This window comes from Paroedura picta, chromosome 9 (genome assembly GCF_049243985.1).
Source record: "Paroedura picta isolate Pp20150507F chromosome 9, Ppicta_v3.0, whole genome shotgun sequence".
Lineage (NCBI taxonomy): Eukaryota > Metazoa > Chordata > Lepidosauria > Squamata > Gekkonidae > Paroedura > Paroedura picta.
In genome coordinates, this window is record NC_135377.1 from 31,244,258 (window position 1) to 31,262,430 (window position 18,173).

The 18,173-nt window shown below is 39.5% G+C and overlaps 1 protein-coding gene across 12 annotated transcripts in view; it reads left to right on the forward strand.

The window, feature by feature from the left end:
* Nucleotides 1-9,658: 9,658 nt before the first annotated feature.
* EYA1 (EYA transcriptional coactivator and phosphatase 1) overlaps nucleotides 9,659-18,173 on the forward strand; it is a 111,698-nt gene continuing 103,183 nt past the window's right edge. For 3 of the 12 annotated variants that reach the window (XM_077352168.1, XM_077352169.1, XM_077352172.1), the window contains exons 1-2: nucleotides 11,087-11,730; nucleotides 16,842-16,891. The gene's annotated coding sequence lies outside the window, so the exon portion shown is untranslated. Of the gene's footprint in view, nucleotides 9,789-11,083; nucleotides 11,731-16,488; nucleotides 16,892-18,173 lie in introns of those variants that run through there. The other 9 variants (XM_077352163.1, XM_077352170.1, XM_077352174.1 and 6 more) reach the window with 7 other exon arrangements.

Below are 18,173 nucleotides of genomic sequence, written 5' to 3' on the forward strand. Positions count from 1 at the left end.
GGTAAACAAACCAAAGCTGATGTTTTCATTAGAATATAACACAGAATCTAATTCTTTTACCTTATGGAGCACTAAAGTCAAATTCAGTGGCAAAAGGCAACCTGATCTCCTGCACCCACAATTCTAGGTAAACTTTACAGTGGCTGGGGGGTGGGGGGATCTGAATTGTATACTTATTGGCATTGCTTAATAAAAACATCTAGAATACTGGGGCTGCTGGGTGTGTTTCCAATAGCAATGTGATTGCAGCATTCTGTAGATTAAGTTACCAGTCCTTTGAATTCTGACCTTCAGTCTAAAACAGCTTTAGAGGTTATTCTTTTTCCGATTTGTGAAACAGCAGAAAAGGAGCTAATATGGGGTGCGGGGGATGAAACTTTAAAGCTGCTGAAGGTCCCCCCACACATACACACACTGTTGCTTTGCAATTATAATTGCTTGTTTTAATTTGGGGGGGGGAGATGTGGACGGGTTGTGTTGTTGAAGGGGAATTTTTTTTCTTTGGAATAAAGGAATTAGTTTTTTTGTGTATATAAGTACTACTTAGACTTTAAGACCTAATCTAGTCTGCACTGAACTTTATTGGAGTTTTTCTACAGAATTAATTGATGCATTAATTAATCATGACCCTGGTTTTCCTTGGTGGTCTCCCAAATACTAGCCAGGGTCAATTCTGCATAGCTTTTGATATCTGACATGAAAGCGCTAGCCCTGGCTATAGAATTGTTTAAAAATGAATTAAAATGCACTGAAAATGGCTGGGAGAAAAGGCAGTACTATCAGAAGTGCCACAGACATTTCTAACAGCACACTGCATAGTTTTGAAGCGCATAGGACACTCGATGGGAGAAAAGAGTTTTGTAAGAAAACGTTCAACCCAACTTTGCAAATGTGACACAAGCAGCTTTATGTGACAAGGTTAAAACATTGTTAACAAGCAGAAGCCAAAATGATTATGTCTGAAATAGAACAAAACATCTGTTAGCAACCAGTAGCAAAAACAGTTTACAAAGACTATGTGAAAGGGCCTTTGCGTTTATTCGGGAATGAAGTGAACAGCAGTGTAGAAAAATGTTTGACAGTAGTCAACTCTTACTACATTGAAAAATTCAGGACTTCCAATGGTCGCAATCCTGAAATCAAGATTGCAGCAATAGATCTAGATTGTCTCATTATAATGTGTGAGAAATACCTACATAAGAGAAATAATATAGTGGACTATTTTTGTCCCTTAAATGTGTAGAAGTATTTTATTTAAAGGGTTTTCACTTAAAATGTAAAATTAAAATTTAATTTTATGACATTAAATAGATGTATATATATATAAAGAAAAAAGAATCTGAAGTTACTGGTGTGGCTGACTGGTGAGGCTCACAGAAAGTAATGTATTGGATTAACAGATCTGTAAAACCCTTTGGTATAAGCAAACATGAAAAGATGCTTAGTGCAATTGAGTACAAAATTAAGAATTTCTAAATCTTATAGTGCATGCTTAACATTCTTTCACTGAAATCAGTAGGTGGGATCAAAAGAACAATATCTTTTAAAGTATTTGGCATTGATATATACATTGCAAGTTTTTATTGCACTGAATACATAAGAATGAAATAATTTTATTTATCAGGGGATAACTTTTTACAATCATATTTATAGTTTTATGGTGGCTGATGAGCCTACAGAGATTTAGAACATATTGTATTATTTCAGTAATTAGAATTCATTCTCTTCTTTTGTACATAGAGGAATACAATCCTAAGCAGAGCTGCACCATGATGAATCCATTGAAGTGAATGGTCTTAGAAGAGTGTGACTGTTTAGGATGGTACTGCAGAGGTATTTGGGAAACTGTGCTAACCATAATAATTATGGTGTAATTCTAAGCACTGTTGTTACATTTCTTAATGTATTAATCATAGAATCAGGGTGCCCCCAGGGTCATCTAGTCCAACCTCCAGGGTCATCTAGTCCAACCTCCTGCAGAATGGAGAAAATTCACAACTACCTGCCCACACACAGTGACCCAATGACCCCAGCTGATGCTCCCCCCAACAAAAAAAAAACAACCAGAATCCCTGGCCAGTCTGGCCTGGAAGAAATACACCTCCCGACCCCAAATTGGTGATTGGTATTTCCCTGGGCATGCAAGAAAGGGCTAGTGATATCTATGGCTTGGTTCATAAGCCTTAGACCTTCAAGGAACTATAATATGAGCAAATCACTGTATTTTTGTCTTTACCAGTCTGCTAAAAGGTAGCAGAGTTCTGAACTATATTCTATTCTTCAATAATGTGTTGCTTTGGGGTCACTCAAACATTGTATCTTTACGAATTAGTACCTTTATTAGGTTGCCCATCTTTATTGTATTCTATTTAGCCTTTGTTCAGGTCTTTGTGTGTTTATTAACTTCCAGATGAAGCCTGAAGATCTCCAGGGGTTACAATTGAACTTCAGACAACAGAGATCTATCCCCCTGGAGAAAACAGCAGCTTTGGATGGTGGACTCTAAGGCATCATACCCCACTGGGGTTCCATTACCCCAAGCACCACCCTTTCTAAAAATCTCCAGGACTTTCCCCAGGAATCACCAGGAATTTCTCCATAATTGGCAATTATATCCCTCAATGGGCTATCAGCCATTTTGTCCAATGGAATAGACCAATTGTAATTCCAGTTGAAATCTACAGGTACCATCTGAGGATTGGCAACTCTATGCTGCAGGGGAAACTGTGGGCATTTCTGCACATCATTGAAAATAGTTATACCAGCTGAGTGGTGTAACACTACATATAATTGCACCTCTCAGCCCCTCCTTTTTTTTTTTTTGCTGTCTCATTAATCTCTGCCATCATTTCACACTTCTCCCCCTCCACAAGTGCTTCTGGAAATGGTGGAAGAGAGCAACGCGATTTATACGTGACTCTTCCGGCTGTCTATCAAGCCAGGTAACCAATCTCCTTTTTCCATGCTTTAAAGGGCCCACGATACCCACAATTTTTTTTAAAAATGAATAGTACTCCTTTGAAATGCCTATGCATCTAATCATAGATGCATCTAATCATAGATGCATAGTGCTTCTGTATTGCCACCACGTATGGAATCACAAGTCTTGCTTCTTTTAAAAATAAATCTCATTCCTGATTGGGGGGGGGAGCTTAGGCATGCTTTGTGCTACAACTTTGGGGGGGGATTTTTTTTTGCCTTTGCCTGCACGATTGAATGCCCATTCATTGCTCCAGGCAGTTCACTTAAAAAAAACCTCCCATCCCTGAATTCCCTGGGAGAAGGGAGAGGGAGGTGGGTACCAAGGTGTGACATTGGAGGTGGAGATAGCGCTTCTTCACCTCCATACTTTTTTTTTTGCTGGTGGCCTGCTGGTTGCTCTCCAGTAGGTAGCACTACATATGTTGGTGAATCCACTTTTGGGGATTCACCAACTAGCACCTTAAAATGGAGGATGTAGCCAGCTGTTTCCTGCTCAGACACTGTATGTTGGCGACGTCATATGGAGGGGCCGAAATATAACGACAACAAAAGGTAAGTATCTCACAATTTTTAAAGGGTGCAGAAATCCCGTTTCTCAGTGGTTAATAGAATCCATACCTTTGTTCATTATAAACCAAACAGAAGATTAAAGATATCAAATTCTGTGAATATTTGCATGTAGCTTTAACATTTTACAAAGGTCAAAAGAAGGTATAGAATAAATAGTTTAAATAAATAGTTTTAATAAATATAAATGACAATGAGAAAACTGCACACAGATCTTGTAATAAAAAATAAGACTTTCTCTCAAAAGTGTTGTTTAGCCAATAACATTGCTAACTCACATTTGATCTCATTCTATATAAGAAGCAGTGACTAAGGATAGACACAAATAAGACAGTTCCAGTTTGGTGGGAAATTCCAGCATCGTGTAGTGCAGGAGTCATCAACCCACGGTCCGCGTCCCGGTGGCGGGCTGCAAAGGCCATGGTAACGGGCCGCCACCAGCCACGCCTGCCTTCCCCCACTGGCAGCAAGAAGGAAGGGAAGAGGCAGGCGCAGCCACCAGCATGGCGGGGACGCAAACGTGCATGTGCGCTGTTGCCGCACATGCGTGTTAGCACCCCCTATTAGTGAAAACACGCACATGCAGTTGCCGCGCATGTGCGTTAGCACCACCTGGTGGCGAAAACACGCATGTGCGGCAATTGCGCGTGCGTGTTTTCGCAGCACCCGGGCCGTCGGCTCTTCCCTCACTCCGGAGGCGGTCCCTGACCTGAGAAAGGTTGGGGACCGCTAGTGTAGTGGGAGCGTGGACTTCTAATCTGGTAAGCTGGGTTTGATTCTGTGCTCCCCCCACATGCAACTAGCTGGGTTACCTTGGACTTGCCATAGCACTGACAAAGCTGTTCTGACTGAGCAGTAATATCAGGGCTCTCTCAGCCTCACCTACCTCACAAAGTGACTGTTGTGGGGAGAGGAAAGGGCACTGTAAGCCACTTTGAGACTCCCAGTAGAGAGTCTCATCTTCATGCGCCTTCTCGCACAACTGGTACGGAAGTTTGGCCTGGGTTGTCATCAATATGCAGATGACACCCAGCTCTTCCTCCTGATGGATGGCCGCCCTGACTCCCCCCCAGAAGCATTAGCTAGCTGCTTGGAAGCAGTGACGAGATGGCTCAAGCAGAGTCGCCTAAAGATCAATCCTTCAAAGATGGAGGTCCTGTGGCTGGGTAGATAGGGCCTACCCTGGTGTCTGCCTACCCTGGATAGTGTGCAGCTCTCTACATCTCACTACGCCAGGAATCTGAGCGTGATTCTGGATGCTTCCCTTACAATGGAAACCCAGGTCACAAAGGTAGCACAGCTGGCATTTCACCATCTCTGCCAAGCCAAGCTACTAACGCCCTACCCGGCCCCGGAATACCTAGCCACAGTGATCCATGTAACGGTCACCTCTAGACTGGACTTCTGTAACTCGCTCTACGCAGGCCTGCTTTTAGCCTTGACCAGTGGCCAGGATCCTGACAGCTACACCGTGGAGATCCCACACCCGGACCATTCTCCACCAACTGCAGTGGTTGCCAGTTGAATTACAGATCAAACTATCTTCAGACTACCTAATTACCTTCAAGGCCATATGCGGTCAGGGCCCAGTGTACCTGAGGGACCGCCTCCCTGCCTATGCCCGTCAAAGAGCTCTACGCTCTGCCACCACCAACCGGCTAATGGTCCCTGGCCCTAAAGAAGTGTGCCTGGCCTCAACCAGGGCCAGAGCATTCTCTGTTCTGGCTCCCAGCTGGTGGAATGAGGAGACCAGGGCCCTGACGGAGCTTAAACAGTTCTGCAGGGCCTGCAAAAAGGAGCTCTTCTGCCAGGCATTTGGTTGAGACCAGATATAGCCAATAGCAACTGAAGGGCCCCTGCTCCCCTCCCTCCCAGAACTCCATCGGAGTGCTCTGGACTTATTTGCACTGTTGCATTGTTTACCTTGTTTATATTGTTACCTCTATCAATTATTAGTATTATTGTTATGGTTATTCATATGTTTTGCATTGTTTCATGTGTTGTTCATATGTTCCATGTAAACTGCCCTGAGTCTCCGCGGAGGGCGGGATATAATAAATAAATAAACAAACACTCAGGTACATAAGAACCAACTCTTGTTCTTCTTCTCTGGGTTTAGAGTGGTTCCAAACTGAACCGAGCCAAAAGCCCTGAAACGAACCATCCAGTTTCCATTTCACTTCTCCCTTCCAAGGAAGGGGAAGTGAAACAGACTGCTGAAATGGCTATCAGCTAACAGTAGATGGGTGTACCTACTCAAGTTTTAGGCTAAAATGTCTCCGAGCCATTTCAGTGATCAATTTCACTCCCTACCACTTTGAAGCAGCGGGAAGCATAATGAATGGCTGAAATGGATGCCAACCATTGAACGGATGCCAACAGTGGATGGGTGCACTATTCTGTTGTTAGTCCAGTCCATTTTGCTTTCTCCTGCTACTAAGTGGGGGAGCAAAATGGAGAGTTTAAATGGCTACCAGTCATTTAAACCTTATAGCTGATGGAAGAACCTTGTCAAATTGTTAGGTTTGAATGGATGGCAATCATTTCAGCAGTCAGTTTTGTATCCCCCACCTTGAGACAGAACAGTGAGTGGTGGTATATACAACAAATGAATAATAAATAAGTGTTAGGGAACAAAATCTATTGCTGAAATGGTCTGTAGCCATTTTAGCCTAACAATGGGGCAGTTGTACCTGTCTACCATTAGCCTGAAATGACTGTCAACCTTTTCAGTCATCCATTTTGCTTCCCCTCTCTTGGAAGAGGGGCATTGAAAGGTGGACCACCTGCTTAGCTGCTAGGTTTAAATGGCCTCAACTCCCAAACCAGACAAAAGTTTGGTAAATGTTCAGGGGAGGTACCTCCCTGAAACCTTGCTTCAGTGGGCATGGACTGGGCCAATTTCATGGCAAAATTTGGTTCTGTTCACGCTCATCCCTAGCAGTGAGTTCTGCTTGCTTGCTATTCTGTTCTTCCTCAGGTGGCACCTAGTAGACATTTTACTTGTAGACAATGAGGAATGGAGGCTAATACCAATCTTGCCTCCAGATGCTAGTTCACATTGCTATCAGTAATATAGGAGAAACTCTTGGGCAAAACCAATTGAGAAATAATCAGCCATCTATTAATTCCTTACAATTAGATTGTTGGGGGAAGGGGCTTTAGCCATAAGTGATTGGGAAAGGAATGTTTCCCCTTATACTATTTCACCAATCAGCTTTCCTTTTTGTTATTAACCTGGCAAAGTAAAACAAAAATACAGGCCATTACTTGCTTAGGTGTAAAGAAAAAACAGATTGTTACCAATTTTGCTTTATACACATAGGATGATACACGTTTAATTTGTGCCCAAGTGCTTCCTTGGGTTCTCTTCCTCTGCCTACTTTACAAAAGAAATTCAACTATCTATAAAAGAGGGGATCATTCCTCAAGCTGACTGAAATGGGATTGCTTCAGTGAGAATTTCATCCATATTATATGGGAGGGGGAGATTTATAGATAAAACTGTTTTCCATTGAGACCAAAATAATGAAATAAAAGTAAACATACATATAACAACAACAATAGATAGATAACACTAACTAAAGTATACTGTTACTGTTTATTTTGAACAGGATCCAAATTAGTTCATATTGCAATTAGTTTTGAATGTCCAGTGAGGTTTGAATTTGGTTTTTCAAAGAACTGCCCCTTTTTCATTCCACATAGCAATCTCTTTCTGTGATGCAACTTTGGCCCCTGATGTTCAGGGATGAGTAAAGGGATCCTTCTGGTCATCTGCAATCCTTGGTCTGCCTCCTCATATCTCAGACTAGTTTTAATGCAACGTTTCAAAACCCATAATGAATGGGATCCAGTCCCCTTTGTCACCCAGTCCTTACTACAGCCCCCACCCTATATCTCCAGTAGTGCTTCTGGGCAACACTCCTCCCACTGGGTTGATCCCATCCTATGTAATTAATACTTTCTGTGGTCATGCATTTTAATGGTGAGAAATAGCACTGTTTTGGTTCATATAGCAATATTCACATCCCATCAGATTGTTACCATACCACTATATTTAGAGATGGTTAGTGTATTGTTAGAAGGGGATTATACAATTTTATCATACAGCTTTACTCTGTCCTTTTGTTTAAAATTGCTCAATAACGCAACACATGGTCAAAGTTCAAGCTATTGATACTATGCATGAAATATTTTTAGCTTTTCTTATTCATTTGTTGAGATCTGTGAAGCAGACTGGGCTTCTAGCCATAGTAGTAGATTGGTAGAGACATGAGCCAGGGAATTCTCTGATGTGGTGCCTGCTCTGTAGGACCTTCTCTGGAGGGGTCTGCTTGAGCTCTTCCTTTAAGTTTCTTAGGAGGCACACAAAAACTTTCCAGTTTAGGTCAACAGTTGGAATACGAGTACATAACAGCAATATTTTAGGTTTTCTCTGTTTTGTTGGACTTTATAATTGCTTTATTGTATTTTTTATCATACTTCATCTTGCAAAGAGTTTTCTTTGGAAAGGGGGCTATTTGTTTAAACAAAAAACTAATGGGGTGATTCAGTTGGGTTTTGCTAAGCCTATTTCACACTAATTTCCTAAGGTTAAACATCAGTATCTGGAAGTCAGTCCCACTGATTTCAGTAGAAATTCACTGAGTTATAGCTGTGCTTTGGAGCACATCCTAAAAAGCTTCAGAATCAGAGTCTGGCACCCTGATCCTAAGTGTGTGTTTGTGTATGTTTGTGTTTAATAACATCCACCAAATTAATGGAACTTATTGCACAAAGGTTGTGTGTAAGAACACAACCATAAAAGGCACAGAACAAAAACAAAAACCAACAACAATGTATATAATGCAGACTGGGCAGTCTTGCCTGGACAATCAATGAAAATAAGAACAGAGAAAACATAAGGCCATGAACAATAATGTGGCCCCTCCCACCTGTGTTGTGTGAAGAACAGAAAAATCAGGTTGTAAAAAGGAGAAGCCTTAGCTGGCACAAACAGAATTCCCAGAGAAATAAAATTGTGCTTTTTAAAAGCTGGACTCCTGTAGCAGTAGGATAACAAAAAGAGAAGTGCAGTGACTGGGAGGCATCAATGCATCAAAACTGTGGTGTTTATGCTGAACACCTTTTGCAATGTTACTGAAAACATCAAATAATCTAAAATAGTTACTCAGTTTCAAAATATATTTCTGATCGAGTTCTATAGTAGTTACAAAGCTGTCATATTTAATCTATAGGCATTGCATCATGCAAGTATCACTGCTTTAGTAAAAGATCACATCGGAATCTCTTGGATACAGGATTTTTTGAGTTACGTATAGATGCAGGCTTTTTTTGAGTTACGTATATCTATCAATCTATCTTGTATAAAATGCCATCAAAAATTAGCTACTTGTCCGTTAACACTTGTAAAATAAATCTATATATACATGATATTAATATGTAGATAAATTATTATTGAATTAATCAAATAAATTTGACTTAATGGACACAATTGAACAATTGGAAGCAACATCAACCAACATCCATGTTGCAATTTCTAAATGCACTCTTTTCTTAATGTTTATAAACAATTGAGTCTGTAAAAATAATATATTTGTGTAAAAGCTTTTTATGCATTCCCCTTCTCCTTTCTTGACAGTTTCTAAAGTTATTTTGAACACAGGGCTATCTAATACATAGTCATTCTTATCTTCATTTTAGCAGTGTCTTTCTTTGCTAAAGAAGGATATATTTTCAATATTGGTATATAGCAACAATATTTTAACTGTTAATGTTGTTTAAAAGGCCCCAAAACCATGACTATTGGTTCTGTCATACTTTAGACAGAATCATTTTATTCTAGTAAAGTCTCCACTTACAGAGTTAAGATAGTTTTATTTCTATTGCCTCTTAAACCAGGCACTAGAAGCAGATATTTTAGCATGATGCTAGAGAAATACAAAGAAGGCAACTCATTGTTTATACTGGCTACGTCGACCCAATAGAAATATGTGAATTTTGACCTTAACCTTCCATATATGGTAGGTGTCTCTCATGTATATTTTCCTGTGCAGAGCAATGTGAGATCCTAGGTGTATCTTCTCGAGGCTGTCAGGACACAACTTTGTCCTTAGTGGGAAGTCTTGTTTAAAATATATTTTCTTGAGAAAATGAATCAGTTGGATATTGCAGTTCCCAGAAGATGTTTTGCATTTATAAGGATGACTTTTATTCACAAAATCTGTTAGCTGAAGGTAAGACTATGAACTTACTTGCAAAATAAATAAATAAATAAAATACAAAGTTTAGCCCCAAATTAATCTTATTTGGGGCATCTGAAGTGCCTGTGTAGAAATTAAGGGATTTCTTTTCTTCTTGAGAACAAGTTATTTTATTCAGAGGAAGATGCAGCAGAAATATGTCTCTGCATGGTGGATTGTTTAAATAACTCAGTTTCCACCCATCTTGGTCAGAGCTTCTCATGGGATCTATTTTGCATTAATTTAATTTTGAATTGAATTCCTTTTGAATTGTAGGGGTTTATATTTATAAACCTCACACAGTTCCAAGACGATGTATCATCTTAGCCTGATTATATATATATTTTTGTACAAAAAGGAAACAAACAAAAAAACCCTTAGTGAATGCAACTGGACTCATAAGCTATGGACAATTCTAAACCTTCAGAGCAACCAAAAGCATGTGGAAAAGATTCATTTTGCACACGATCATTTGAATCTACACGTTATGAACAGTCGAAAGTTTTGTGGTTATTGTGTGAGATTGACACTGGCCTTCATTTCGTGCAGGTTAAACATATCCGAATTCCTTTTTGTTTTGTTTTCAGTATGCAAGAATACTCCCCCCTCCCCTTTAATAGGCAACTGAGCTCAAATCTCTTCCAAGATCAAGTTCAGTCGTCAATGCTGCATGTTTGGAAGAGAGTTGGTTGGATCCCCAACGCTTCCATGTAGGGCGAGTCTGTTGGTTGAATTCCATAGTAGTTGCTTCGGGCATCCGTCTCCTGACCCTCCAAAGCTGGCTGCAAAAGAAGCCGCCCCGTGCCGGGCCCTGCGGCCTCACCTGCACCTTCCCCGGCTCCCGCTCGCTAGGTGCAGGGCAGGCTCTCCGTGCCGGCTGTCCTCGGAAGCTATAAATGGCTTGGCGGCGGCGGAGGTGCCAGGGCTGCAGCAGACGCAGGAGAGCGAGCGAGCGAGAGAGCAGCCCGCCCGCTCCTTGTCAGCGCGCGCTCGGGCCGTTTTCTTCCCCCACAGCTGTTTATGCACATACCGCGGGATCCTTCATTTGCATACCAAAATTGTGCTCGCAAGCAGAGGTTGCCTCAGGCATGCCAGCCCGGAGGCTCCGTTCGATTGTTAGCGTCGCCCCCCCCCCTTTAAACCAATAAGACCAAAGACAAGAGAATAGCTGTGGTTTGCATTACAAATAAACAGAGGGGGGGGGGGGAGAGAAGAGCAGAGCGGCGGGGGGAGCCCTGAGGCGAGACTGGGGCAGACCGACAAGACCGGGCGAACAAGCAGGCGGCCAGAAAAGAGCGGCGGGGAAGAGCCGCCTCGCCCTTTGTCTGCTCCAGCGCTCCTGCGATCCTATCTGCGGAAGGGGAAAGAGGCGCGAGCGAGCGAGCGAGCGAGCGAGCGAGGGCGCGCGCGCGCCTGAGTTGCCCAAAGTGGGATTGGAGCGCGAACTGCGGAGCGGCGAGTTTGGACTTGGGTGCTGCTGGAGACGGACCACTCGGTGCCACTTCCGACTTTGAGCCTTCCTGGGAAAGCCCTCGGTGGCCGTTCCTTAATTTCTTTCTGGAGACCCATCCCCCCTACTTCCCCCCCTCACTCAGACACGCACACACACACACACACGTTTGGCAGGCGCAGCCCGCGGCAACAGCAGCAGCAGCAGCAGCAGCAGCAGTCCCTCACTCCCTCACCTCACTCCCTGACGCTCCAGTCACCCCAGCTCTGCTCTAAACTCGGATTAGCCCCGCGGAGCGAGCTGCGCTGCTGGTCTGCGGGGCGAACGGCTGTGTTCTTGTTCTTGTTTTTATTTTTGGGTTTGAAACCAGGGCAGGCCATAGAACTTTGCTCCAGGAGTAAAACTAGATGCGCCTCGGTGGTTGGTTGAGTCAGAGCAGACGCGAAGGGGCACCTAGCGCTGGTGGATGCTGCAGAGCCGCTCGCTGTAAGTACAAAGCCGGCTGTTTCGGGGCGTGCAGGGGTTTGACAAGGGTTGCCCAATCTTGTGGCGCGCTGAGAGGGAACACGCGCTCGCTCTTCTCTCGTGACTGGCTGGGTCAAGCCTTCCGGACAAGACAAAGCCAGACCTATAACCTGTTTGCAAACAAGTCCGTACTTTCCCAAAGATCTGAGTAATCTTCCACGATGGGAGATCTACTGTACGTTTCCCCTCCACCTCCCACCCGGCCGTATTAATACTTAATATACGTCATCATTTTTTTTTGGGGGGGGGAGATAGTTCATGTTGGCGGTGTTTCTCAGTTGGTTACGTACAACTCCCACAACTCCGATGTTACGTGGCTCCAAATTATTTATTGTATCCAACTTGCCGTTTGCGACTTGTGCCTGGATTTCTGACTAGTGTGTGTGTGGGGGGAGTCACTGAAAAGAATAACAGTGGGTTTTATTTATCACGAGGTGTTTTTTTCTTTTAACATACCTGAATAAAAGACAGACGTGCGGGGGGGAAAAAAAACAAAGAAACGTGGAGGAAGACATATGGCTGAGATCTGACAGCTATTTTTTGAGGCAGGAAATCCTGGTCAAAGTGTATAAATTTTGCAAATACCGGCAAAACTCTGCTGAATTTGAATGGGTGGAGGCTTATCAAAATGTCAAAATAAACAACTCCACTACCATACTATGGAAGCTTGATTTTACATGGAACTAAACATTTAGAAGAATTAAAACCGGTTTAACGTGTTATCATGCTTTATGTCACAGCAATCTCATTTTTCATGAAGTTTATGGCATTTAAAAAAATCTTTTAAGTTATTTTAGAAATGTCAAAATATCGCTTTGACATTTTAAAAAATCGTATGGTAAACGCTCCCCAAACATATTTTAGTTACACAGAGAAAAATGTCAAAACAAAGTTAATAATGGAGCACTTTTAAAACTGAAGTAATTTGTTAATAAAACAAAGTTGCAAAGATTATATTTAGATATAATTTTGGATTTTGTTTTTACCTCATCCATGCTTTCTACAATCTTCATTTTAACATTTTTCCACTGGTCTCAAGACCATTATCGTTTTTTACAAAACTGAATATATATATATATATATGAAAAAGTTAGTTTTACCTGCTGTTCAGTATATAATACCTTATTTTAAGAGCAGGTTATTATTATATTATGACCATTAACAATATTTTTGTAATATGTCATTTTCCACTTTAGGTTGACTTATAGTAACAGATATAAGAAAACCAGCCACTATTTCACTTTTTGAACTCACTGTGTGTGTGTATGTGTGTGTGTTCATAGTTTCAAATGAAACAGAATAAATTAATGGTGCTTTGGGACATACATAATACTTCATTGTGACTCAAAAAGTGGCTCATGAAAGTATAATTTCATGCTTAACAGTTACATTTTCTTGTTCCCCACACTATTACAGAGTGGCACATCTTTTATTTTTAGATTTCAGACTTCTGTCAAAATATTTCATAAGTGCTTAAACAACACATAAGAATTATATGTACTTAGAAGGAAAGGAGGGTGATATGGCGTTAATTAAATGCATCTGATTGTTCCATTTTAAAATTAATACTAATTTAGATGAGATTCTCTGTGTGTATGTCTCAGTGTGTAGGCAATAGTCTATGCTGAAAATTGACAGAAGTTGGTAGTGCTTAAGTTCTAGATAGGGGTTTCCTCTGCTTAGTTCAAAGTTTGTGAATATTTTATGGAAAAAAATTAAACTCTTGAAAGAAATGTTATGATTTAAAAGCTGCTATTGTCTTCTAGATTCAAGATTAGATCACAACCATGGTTGAAAATAAATGTCTATCTCACATGTGAGATATATTTGTTTGAATAAGCATGATATTTTCACAATTTATTTTAAGCTGTAATAAATGTTTTTTTAAATTATAGTCATTTTATAAGAACTGCTTCTAACAAGGGGGAAAAAGTCTGGAAAATCCATAATTTAGACAAGTACCTACATCTTATTTGCTGCTGAGATTAAGAATCCTTTCCCATTTACAGTTTACCTTTCATGGAACATTATTAACTTTTTGGCTTCATACATGATTTTCTGTCAGATGCTTTTGATTTGTAATTTAGCAAAGTATAATAAACAGTGCAAAAGTCATGAATTTTCTCCTGTATCCTGAGCTCTGTGGTAGGGAAAATGTGATAAAATGTGTACCTTAAGTCTTGTTTGATGATCTCTCAAAGCAAGTTTGCCTTCTGGAAATAATTTCTGGGGTTGAAGAGCATGGTATTAACAGATTTAATGTGGCTATTCAGTGGATTGGTGGAGTACTATGTGAGGTTTAACAAAATGAGAGAGACAAATTGAACATCAACAATACTACATCTGTGAAGAATTATAAATTTAATTAGGGGAAAAAGGCAAACTTAAAAGATCTCATTAACTAATCAGAATTAGATGTTACTAGTTTAAGATACTTAAATGTCATTTTGGTGTTACTGGCTTGGCTAATAGCTCATCTTTTTCATGAGGTAAATACTAATTTGCAGTATGTAGTAGGTGTGAAAGCTTAGCATTTTATCAGCCTACATTCACTTCCTAAATAGTCATTGTATAGTGATTATTTTAAAGAGGATCTATATTTGTTGCCATTTAAAAGATAATTGGTCAGTTTTAACTGCATGGTATATGAGTACTGCCCGCATTTCCTACCCACCCGGCTCCATTTTAAAGTGTCCATTCTTGAATTAATTCTAATTATGACTTAAACCTTTTCCTTGTGCTTAATAATGAGCTATTTTTCAGCAACTTATACTTTATGAGTAAAGTTGACTTAGACAACAACAGATACTGAAGCACCACCCATACATACATTTTCTCTATAAACTGGGCATCCTAAGTACAGTTCCTCACTGCACTGCAGATTTGCATCCCACATAAAAACTGAAAGCATATGAAGTGTAGCATTTTGTAAATTGTAACTAATTTCACCAACATCTGTATCTAATTGTTGTATGCATTTGCATTCTTGAGAGTAGATTTATTTTTCCTGTACCACTATGTGGATTCAGTTGACCAGTCTAAGTGAAGATTAGTAGTTTTAAAGTTATTTTGATTAAAGAATCATTTTTAAATACCATAACACACAACACATGTTTTAAATAATCCTTAATAGGCGAAGGACTGTAACTGAAGCATGACTAATGAAAATGAAGATCTTGGACATGAAGTCTTACAGCTTATGGAGCATTAAAAAGGCATGCAAATATCTACATCGTATATGATATCACCTATGCAAATATCTGCTAGTTTTGGCTTTAGAAAAGATAGCAGTGGTGGGACGTTTTATTATTGTTTATTTTCAGAACTAGTTGTTGTTGATTAGTGGTCTGGAATTAATAAATTATATTCTATATATGTTGTTATAATCTCATTGTAAAATAATATACAAGATAAATTTATGTTACCACTAGTTTATTGTTTTTAAATGGTCTTCCACATTTTTAGCCAGAGATAGCTCTTAAGTATGCTAAGTTACCAGCAATAATTTATTCAAGGTGTACAGAAGTAGCAAGAGAGAGCATATCCTGAAGGCATTCTGCTGCAATGTCTACAGTTAAGAGTAAAAAAAAAATCCATCTAACACTTGAGTCTTTTTCTCTTTCTTTCTTAAAAAAAACCCTTTGGCTTGGTGGATACAAATACACATATGATACTCTAGTTTGAGTTGGCTTGCTATGGTCGATTAAAAAACACACTATGGAGCATTTTAAATACCGTTCAGGAAAAACATTGCAGTGTTTTTGTTTTTTTTGCTGTGTATTACTGAGCACTTTTTGCCATTGTGTGTAACATTATATGTTGTCTGGCTTCTTATAGGAGCGGCATACTCTTGCTCAAGTAGTAATTCTGCCAGTGATTAAAAATAACAAAAACTACAGACACATAAGTGAGATTTGCCTGAATGACTTTTATGGCACTTAAAATGCCTCATCTCTCTTGTCTTTGTTCTGTGATCATCTAAGAGATGTCAGTTCAGGTTGACTGGAATTCTGAATTTAGACATTTGGACAATGTATGTCCTAGCTAGGGAACTTTTGTTTGGGCTTTCAAGCCAGCAGCCAGTCTTCACCTGGGCTTTATCACCTGCTGGAAGTTGTTATTGAGGAAACTAGTATCAAAGACTATTTGCTAAATGCAGTCCAACAGAACACATTTTCTGATAACAAGGAAACCATGCAATATAAGTCTGCAAAATATTTTTTGGGGAAAAAAGTTCTTCCTAAACAACCCACATTTACTAAGAATGCACAGATGTTGCTAACGATAACTGTATCTAAATGATAACATGGCATTTTAAGAATAATGGCATAGGAACTTTGAAACTTTTTTGTAAATATTTCTCTGGTGATTTCTAGTTTAACTTTTCTTGGGAGGGGATGAAATTGAAGAAAAAGGTATTTATGGTATGGTTAAACCTATTATTTCAATATAGAGATATATAACATGGCTTTAGACTTTGAATCCTTCCACATTTTCAAACTGACTAGAGGCTGAACACACAAAACATAAATGACAGTGAGTGGGGTATGAAGATGAAAATCAGCATGATAAAAGACAAGAGACTGTTAAGAGTTAAAGGAGTGGGAGGGGAAATGTATTTCAGCCAGTGATAACAAAAGCTGAAATATCTTCTGGGGCTGCTGGGGGGCTAATGCTAGAGCTTCTGCTTCTCTTCAATATGCCTTCCCAGTTAATAGCTACCTTACCCAGGCACCTCTTCTTAAACTACCTTAGCAAGACTACTTTACATGTTGATTAGGGGAGGGGTAATCCAGTGTGCAGCTGTCATAGGCGAATGATGAATCACTATCCCGTCATTTGGCTGCCTTCCTCATGACATGGGCAGGAGGGGGATAGACCTGCTGGAGGAAACAACAGTCGAGGCTTCAATTTAAAGACAATATGTCTTTCATTGCAGCAGTAACCCCCTCCTTCTCTTTTGGTTAAAAGATAGCATTACCTTCCCAAGGAAGATTTCTTTGTTTAGTTAGATTAAGACCTGACATGAAAGTAGAATAACAGAGGCTTCTATTTGTGTCCCTGGTTTGCAGGTGCAAAAATCCCAAATCAGTTCAGATGTTGCTGTTTCCTCAGTTTGCAGGTAAGGATAAGATCAAGTTGGCTTTTCTATGAAATCCAGCGTTTAAATTTTTTAATGGTGAGACATAGGAATTTTTATCTGGAGTGAAATTGTCAGTGTTTTGAGAAATAATTTAAATATGTGCCTGCTATATCGATTTTTCTGTATACATTTTTCCATTTTGTGTATTGAGATAGTAATTACCTGGAATTTTGTATTTAAATCTATTCCAGTTAGAACTGTTATAACTCAGTGTTATGTATGAAAATAACTGCAGCATGGAATATTTTACTATAGAAGCAAAATATATTTTCATACTAGAAAATCATACAGTTTAAGCTCATCCATGTTTACTCAGAAGTAAATCCCACTGGCAGCTCTGGGATTTTCTCCCAGGTAAAGCTGAATACCTGTTTAGATGTTATCCTGCTTTTGTAAACTTTGTATATACTAAATAAACCTATCAAGCAGATAGGACTTTTTCTCAACAAAAGATGTTTGAATGCCTTGCCTTTTTCTTCTTTCTTGAAGTGTTTTTAGTCAGCATATGTATATAGAACTCCTAGGATGTCTTACTTGACCATTGCCCCTTAATTGCGAATTAAGTGTATACTATTTGATAGAATGCAAATGGAAGTTAATATTTTCAAAGTATTGTTTTGATTAGGAATCACAGTAATTTATTTAAGCAAAAGAGATGATCTAGTAGAATATTTACTTTTTAAATACTGATTTTCAGTCCTTGTTTTATTTTGTTTATAAGTGACAGTTCAAGTACTGCAAGTGCTAAGGCATACTAATGCTTGTATAGATTCACTGTATGTTGGCCTTATCCCTTTTCAATTGGGCGCGCTTTATATAATCCACAAAGCAAACAAGAGAGTAGACATAATAATGTTTTAATGCTGCGTTTGTTTCAGCGGAAACAGAGGAACAATTAAGTAGTTTGCTAGAGTAAACACATACATCATGAATATCTCATTCCTTGTCAGTAGACTGTAGATTCAGCTATTACTCCATGTGTTTTGTTTGGTTTGGAAACCCATTAAATGGCAATTGGGTGGTAAATTACATGCAAGCAAACAGTATAAGTTTATTGCTTTGGGGATGTATTTATTAGTACCTTTTTATTCTTACTTTTTTGCCTTTCATGCATACACAAGTATAATTTGGTATGGATTAACTATGTATTTTAGTCTGTTAAAGTGTGAATTTTTGCATTAATCATGAATTGATTATATGGAATTACCGAAATAAATTGAGACTATTTTGAGAATATGATTATACATTTAAAATAGTATAA